The sequence below is a fragment of the Stomoxys calcitrans genome, chromosome 2, assembly GCF_963082655.1.
Source record: "Stomoxys calcitrans chromosome 2, idStoCalc2.1, whole genome shotgun sequence".
Taxonomy (NCBI): domain Eukaryota; kingdom Metazoa; phylum Arthropoda; class Insecta; order Diptera; family Muscidae; genus Stomoxys; species Stomoxys calcitrans.
In genome coordinates this window covers 153,272,646-153,280,859 of record NC_081553.1, presented here as the reverse complement: position 1 = coordinate 153,280,859, position 8,214 = coordinate 153,272,646, and the positions used below count along the sequence as shown (strand labels likewise).

At 38.1% G+C, this 8,214-nt stretch overlaps 1 long non-coding RNA gene across 3 annotated transcripts; it reads left to right on the top strand.

Moving 5' to 3' along the window:
* The first annotated feature begins 737 nt into the window (after positions 1-737).
* Positions 738-4,889, top strand: LOC106090107 (uncharacterized). 3 transcript variants are annotated; one of them, XR_009397370.1, is made up of 3 exons: positions 738-777; positions 2,020-3,025; positions 3,088-4,889. It is a non-coding gene; the product is annotated as an uncharacterized LOC106090107 (long non-coding RNA). The 3 variants fall into 3 exon arrangements; XR_009397368.1 differs by having other exon boundaries at positions 746-829; XR_009397369.1 differs by having other exon boundaries at positions 746-1,816.
* The last annotated feature ends 3,325 nt before the right edge of the window (positions 4,890-8,214 follow it).

Genomic DNA, 8,214 nt, shown 5'->3' with positions numbered 1-8,214 from the left:
AATATCGAGTTGAAGCCATTCGCGAGTAGAGGTGGTTTTCTTCGTTTGTTATGTATTTCTCAGCTAGTATTATTAGAGGTATTTTATTAATTAAAAGGGTGTTTTTAATTTCGTTGTTAGACACATTTATTGCAGTCATTTGCAGCAAACGCCATGCAAACCCATCGTTGCATGGCATTTCGGATGCCTACCATGTTTTGCGGTTTTCTCAGTGTTTCCCCGATTTTTGCTGCCGTTGCAATTGTTGTTGTCATTGATTAGTATTACAATTGTGTTGCTGCTACTAGTGTAGAAGTTGTCGATTCCTTCAAGCACTTTGAAGTCTCATTCTCTTTGTTACTTTTGATGTTGTTGAGGGATTTGTTCGTTAAAAACAAACGCTGGATAGCTTGGATTCGGGGACTTTACTCGCGCTTTGCATATTTCGCATTTCCATTCTTGCTTTTTAGTACTGCTCATTAATGTGTATGTGAAAATTTCTCTGGCAATGATGACAAGTCACAAAAGTTGTTTTCTAATTGCGAGTTTGCAGAGGCTGCACACACACACACCCACTTGAGGAGTTGCCATTATTGTTTTCATTTTATACACGTTGAGAGAGAAAAGAAAACGATATGTATAGCTTATGGTCCACGTAGTTTTAAAGCATCTCTGTTCGCTTCGGCAATCACAGCTAAAGTGCCATTCACAATAGAGGATTCCTGAGGGTGGCCACACTTATTGGTGAAAAACATCATGGCAATCCTGACGACAGATGTTCTATATAAGCCTGCACTGGTAATTTATCCAAAACTTCGTTGTCCTGATGGGTGTCATTTCATCATATATGGTACTAAAAAAAACACACCTTAAATCTAATCTAGGGGGAGTCGTTTTTAATGTTGTTCGTTTTGTTAAAGTAATCTCTTTAAGTGTTCCGTGTGATGGGCTACTTACCCGTCGCCTCAACCCATCTTTTTATCGTTCTACGGGTGAATTATTATATGTCTTATATTTCTTAAAAAGTCTACTTTTAAAATTACGCAATCATCTCAGATACGGAGTAGACCCCTTTTAGAATAAGGTCTCATGGTGAAAACAGATATTTTGAAAGCACATTATAAAAAGACGAAATTCGCAAATTCATGTCGCAATTAGAAACCTAACTTATGTCAAATAAAGTCGATCGCAACAAATCTAAGTTGACACTGGAACATAATTCACCAAACCGCTCCGCAACTGACTTCAACAGTCAAAGTCAATTGGTATCCATCCTCAGGTTCCGCAAATGGCATACATCTACATAAAGAAACGTCCACGATCGAGATAAATACAAGCTCCAAAATCGTATCCCTTATATTACGAAAGTTATCCATCTGAAACAAACACACCAATTAAAGATACTGTTGATGAAACAGGAGCAGCAAGTCACCGAAACAAACAAGTTCGGAAACTACATCCAGATTCGAGACAATTCCAAATGTCTCAGTTAATATATACCACTGAATTCGGTGCAATATAGGAGCATGTTAAAATAAGAATCCTGCCCAAATATTTCGTCTTGACGCATAAAACTCAATTCGTAAGTGTAACCCGTTCAGCAGGTATGGCGTTATGAACAGCTATAAGCACACCTCCACCAAGTCTACCTACTCTATCACATAAACTTGTTATTGATCAGAAAAAAGTTAAATATTACCGATGCCAGGTTTAAGCCAAATCACTACCAACAGATTTCAAATAGATGTCCCTAAGTTTAGTATTAAAGCCTCCAACATTCCGATTAGGTATAAACAAAGAATGAATCAGTTTTGTGAAACAGAAGGAATAACCACAGGTATTACAGAGTAACTTCTCTCTCTCGCCACGAATTCCTTAACAAATGCGCCATCCGGCCAAAATGCGCTGCAGATCATTAAATCAAATAGTTGAAAGCGCACAATTATTTTAAAACATGATATATCACGTGGTGTGGGGGAATTAAACTTAAAGATCATAAACTCATAGTCATTAACATTATTAATCTTTGATCCTTTGTAGGCAGCGATGTGCTCTTCAGATGTTCCAGAATGCAGTCTGGATATAAAAACGCTTTTCGTCGGAGCCACCACTACAAGTAAGAAAGACTCGGTTTCAACAACGCGACGGAAAGTATGCTCCGAAAAATAAAATAGCAGAAGTATTCTATTTAGACAAATGAAGTGGTAGAGAGCAAACAACAAAGCAATAATACCAAACGTGAATCAAAACAAATAAAACAGGCAGCAAACGACCCGAAATTTGAACGCAGAATCTTCTACTTATCTCAATAACGAGCACGTAACAGCGCAAGATTTCACGTCGCACTAAAAGGGCGAGACTAATTTTCGCAAATTATTTATCACAGGGTCAATGAAACTCGCAGTGACTCTTTAAATCTCTTGATTATACCCTCCACCATAGGATAGGTGGTATACTAATTTCATCATACAGTTTGTAAAACCTCGAAATATGCGTCTAAGACCTCATAAACTATATATATTCTTGATCGTCACGACATTTTGAGTCGATATAGCCATGTCCGTCCGCCCGTCTGTCGAAAGCACGCTAACTTACGAGGAGTAAGTTGAAATCGTATACAAATATATCTTATAAGTTTAGGTCAGTTGGGATTGTAAATGGCCAAATCGGTCCATGTTTTGATATTCAGCCATATAAACCGCTCTTGAGCATCTGGGGGCGCAATTCTTATCCAATGTGGCTGAAATTTTGTACGTGATGTTTTAGTATCACTTCGAACAACTGTGCTAAGTTGTAATACCATTTTTTAAATTTTTTTAACGAAGTTTAAATTTACTGGTACTACTTGTACTGTACAGACAAAATTTTAGTACTAGCCTATAGTAGGGAGTATTGACTACTTATAATTGATAATTACATATATACTTGTACTCATCGGAGTTTGGCTTGCCTGGCTACATGGCTGCGAAACCTCATTTTAACATTATTTTCTTTATCAACCATCAAGCAGTTAAGTAAAAAAGTCTATGACATGTTTTTATCTCAAGTGAGAAATTTCTAAGCCATTTCACTGTGCTTATAAATTAACTTATAATTCCATCGACTCAGTTTTTATACCATTCAGGAATCCTAGCCTCTTTGCTGAGGTCCTCGAGCTTCAAGACGACCCACCAATACTTCGCTTTCGTAGGACGTTTCTTGCAATAAAACCACCTACAAAAAAATCTTCAAACCAAAGGTTTTAAAAAACACTCAGAGTAGAGAATCTCATCATAGTCATATATTTGTCATCGTTTATACACATCGTCCACCTAAGTAACTATGGGTTATGTAAGCAAAAACATTAAACGTTCCATCTGACCACAGCGTTATTATTAAGTAAAAAGCCGAAAGTAAAGGAATTAAATTGTATTAGTCAAAATAAGCTGGGTTTGAAGACAGCTAAGTATCATGGATATACCCTAAAATGAAAACAAAATTATCTTAAATTATTTTTTTTTAGTTTATTCCGTTGAATGGAGCAGACGTATTGTTATTTCACTCTGCAAAAATTTTCCTGTAACTCGTAATAGGTCAATATTTTTGAAAGAAAACTTTAAATCACTCAGCGATAGCTGCGGTAGAGGTATCCATTAGGCGGTTGATGATCTGTGTCTGTTTCCAGTGGAGCGGTAGATCTCGAGCCCGGGAGTAGGCTTAGAATGGACTTTAAAGACCCCACAGCTGCGGTGGTGATATCAGGACGTAGCATGTTGTATGCTACTGAAACCTTGACTGGTGGAGCGACTGCTCCAGGCTCCACTAGCCGACAGACGACTGGTCAGGAGGGGCTTTTGAGGAAGACATCTGGTTCGAGTCTCAAGGACAAAGCCGAACCTATTCTTTCTTCAGATGCCTATAATTTGCCTTAGGCGTAAAAGTGCTCGCTTATGCTGATGACGTGGCAATTGCGATTAGAGGAAAGTTTCCCACACTCTAAGAGATATACTTCAGGAAGCTCTACGTGCACAGCAAAGTGGGCTACCGAAAGTGGTCTAGGTGTAAATCCGTGCAAGACAGAAGTAGTTCTTTTCAGCAGGAGATACAAGTTGCCGACAGTGGAACCCGTTTCCTGGGTGTTTTGCTGGACAGGAAATTGAACTTCAAATCCAAATTTTGGAAAGCGCAAGAAAGGCCATTCTTGCCCTATACACCTGCAAGAGAGCCATTGGCAAATGTTGGATGTTTAGACCGCGTGTCATGCATTGGGTATATACTTAAGTTATCAAACCTATAATGCTATATGGTGTTGTGGTCTGGTAGACGGCGCTTCAATAGTCCACCTACTGCTCAGTACTTAACCGAATCCAAAGGATGGCTTGTTTGTGCATCACAGCCGCACTGGGGCCTCTGGACATTGTGGCTACCCAAATTGCAGCGACCACTGCCGTGAGATTAAAGGAGCTTTCATTGGTCATGTGGTGACTACGGACACTGTGTTATCCTTGATACAATATCGATGTTCCAGGCAGTACAGTAAAAAGTACTGTAGCACTATTCCTGATAGAAACCGATTGGAACTACGATATCCCTGGCAACAGAAGTTACATAGACTTCCATACGGATGGTTCCAAACTAAACGACCAGGTGGGCTTTGGGGTGTACTCTTAAGATTTAGAACTGGTCATATCGAAAAGGTTACCGGACCACAAAGATGGTCACAAAGAGGGGCTGTGAGCATTCCAAAACTATGTGGCTTAATCTAAAATTGAAGAGGTCTACTTGTTGAGAATTGAATGAAATACACCTTATGCTAAACACTTTGCTTTACTATATTACAATTTACATTAGTATGACTTTGTTATATAAAACTCTTTGTGAAATATGTAATACTATTTTAGAATTTAGTTCAATAAACGTATTCAATTTAACACTACTGCTTTGCTGTCATTGGCTAGAACAGATGTCTCAGTCATTGGGTTCGTCATGACAGGTCACTGTTTAATCGGGAAACATGCTGACAGACTGAAGCTTGCCAGCGACGACTTTTGCAAAAGCTGTGAGGACTTCGAAGAAGAAGAGTCTATAGAACACCTTCTATGTGTGTGTCCCGCACTGGCAGTCAGAAGGAGTTCCATTTTAGGTTCTCATTACTTTGAGAACCGGTCTGATTAAGCGGATGTGAACATTCGCAAGTTAGTGGGCTTTTTAAAGCGATCGAACTAGAAGGCATCTTCCTGCTTCTGTTCATGTGATATCACAATGGATAAAAACGTCTAAGTTAGTTTGATGGCAGACCGCCACTTAAACCTAACCTAACCTAAATATGATTTGCAAAGCAAAAACATAACCATCTTCCCATGTAAAAGCGCTAGCAGAGGAAGAGGCCTCACCCAACAGCGACAGGAAAACAATGTAAGTGTGAGTCTTAAATGATCTTCCAATTATTTGTTTTTTTTATTTAGCTTTGCATTGATCGAAATTGTTGTTGTTGTTCATAGTTAGAAGCAGGCATTAATCAAGTGACGTCATTAATGAGATGCGTGCATTGCTTCTGGGGATTATCTTATTTTCGATTCTTTATTTCATTCATGGTTACTTGTAACCCAGGCTTAGGCGCTACACAGAATTAATTAGCATATTCGATTTTTCAATATATATCTGTTTTTTTATTATTATTAATTTGCTATGGAGTTGTATTTAACTTTGTTTTTTCATATTTTTTTAAGTAAAGAGTCAGAGTGTCAAATCGCTATAGGATAAGATATTTACGAAATAATTTTTTTTTAGTTGGAAATGAATGTGTATGCCGATTTAGTCTTCTTACCGAGTGTGAGAAAACATAAAAACTTAAGGTAGCGTATTTGGGACTTTAGCAATACATGCAATTCGGTGCATAGTTAAAGTCATATGTAGGGAGGGTAGAGAGGATCAATCTCCAAAACATCTGAAGAAATAGCCGCGCAGTGATTGAGTTGTTTTGTTTGCAGGCATTGATCGACAGGGGGGTTTCGTTTGTCACCTGAAATCGGCTAGGTCAATTCTTTGTTGTGTTTTTATACCCTCCACCATAGGATGGGGGTTTACTAATTTCGTCATTCTGTTTGTAACACCTCGAAATATGCGTCTAAGACCCCATAAAGTATATATATTCTTGATCGTCATGTCATTTTAAGTCGATCTAGCCATGTCCGTCCGTCTGTCTGTCGAAAGCACGCTAACTTTCGAAGGAGTAAAGCTAGCCGCTTGAAATTTTGCACAAATACTTTTTTTTGTGCAGGTCGGTTAGTATTGTAAATGGGCCAAATCGGTCCATGTTTTGATATAGCTGCCATATAAACCGATCTTGGGTCTTGACTTCTTTGGCCTCTATAGGGCGCATTTCTTATCCGATTTTATTGACATTTTGCACGTAGTGTTTTGGTATCACTTCCAACAACTACGCTAAGTAAGGTTTTAATCGGTCCATGTTTTGATATAGCTGCCATATAAACCGATCTTGGGTCTTGACTTCTTGAGCTTCTAGAGGGCGCATGAGGTGTTTTGTTATGACTTCCAATAACTGTGCTAAGTATGGCGTAAGTCGGTATAGAACCTGATATAGCTGCCATATAAACTGATCTGGGATCTTGACTTCTTATCTCTAGAGGGCGCAATTCTCATCCGATTTGGCTGAAATTTTGTACAACAGCTTCTCTCATGACCTTTAATATACGTGTCTAATATAGTCTGAATCGATCAATAGCTTGATACAGCTCCCATATAAACCTATCTCCCGATTTTGCTTCTTGAGCCCCTACAAGGCGCAATTCTTATCCGAATGAACTGAAATATTACACAATGACTTCTACAATGTTCAGCATTCATTTATGGTCCGAATCGGAAAATAACTTGTTTTTATTTAGAAAATTTTCAGTATAGGGTATCTAGCAATTAACGTATGAATCACCATTTTTGTGTTTGGAGTGCGAGAGAACAAGAATCCCCCCGTGCCGACTGAAAGCTAGCATAGTCATTGACTCCCATTCTTCCCTCCACCCTGATGAATTAATAGGCCTGATGGTCCGAAAGAAAAATTGTGCAATGGTTCATTACATTATTTGGCGCCCAGAACGTGAGGTCTACGAAATTGAATTTGTTTTAAGAACAAGTTATTTTTCGTGCCCTAGTAGACCCATCCAAGTAAATAAGTGAGTTTCAAGGATGTTTTATTTTAGTTTTCATAAACGTTATAACTTAGCATACCAGATAAAGTGTAGTATCTTTTGGACTTATAATTAATTGATGCTTTTTATAATGTAAAATAAAATAATCTCTGTATTTCTTTCGGTTGTTATGGTTTTAGTCTTTTAGCGAAGCTTTGTAGAACGTATGTCACCGCACCTATTTTTGAGTTTTTTTGTTGGTACTGAGTTATCCGCCCCTGATTTACTTTTGGATTTACGATTTATTTGTTGTTTGTGAATTATTGTCCAAGTTTATTAGAGCTAGAATGAAATAATGCTGGTTTGTACGAATGAAGACTGTCTCCAAAATATGACAACAGAATAATTTTTTGTTTTCCAATCAATCACTACACTATCGTATTTATCAAGTTTTTTTGTTGTTTCACACCCTATGGTAGGAATCGTTGAGATTTTAATTAGTTAAACCTAAACTTTGCTATATAGTTCATTTAGTTAATTTGTTTTAACATAATGGAGCGTACTCCTCCACAGAATCAGCCAATAGGTATTTCTCAGAAAGTAAACGTCCCTGCCTCTGATATTTTTGTATAGTTTGTGGGGATGAGATGTTAGATGAGCACGACCTTATCAGAATGTAACTATAGTTTTTATAGAAATTGTCGGAATGCCGAACATGCAAAAGGCAATGTTCCTTGGCAGAAATTAGGAAGGAAAAGGTGATAACAGCAGTCGTGGTAAACCCCGAGGGGCTATGGCGAAAACGTATAACACTAGAAGTCAGGGACGAAATCTTCTTCAGGACTTATTTCAAAATAGTTTTGTGGACTTGGACGCTATGGAAGGTAGTCTTCGGGTGAATTCGAATGTACCCCAACCTAGTGTAGACTACGATCATATTATTCGGGTTGAAAAGGGTATGTACCCCATTCTAATGTAAGCTATGATCATATTGGTCGAATTGTGGAAAATACTGTCAGGAGAATGATGCGACCTTGAATTTCATTCCTTTAGATTCAAGAAGAGGTGACTTTTCCTCAATAGATGGCGAAATAGATCAAAATCCCGAATC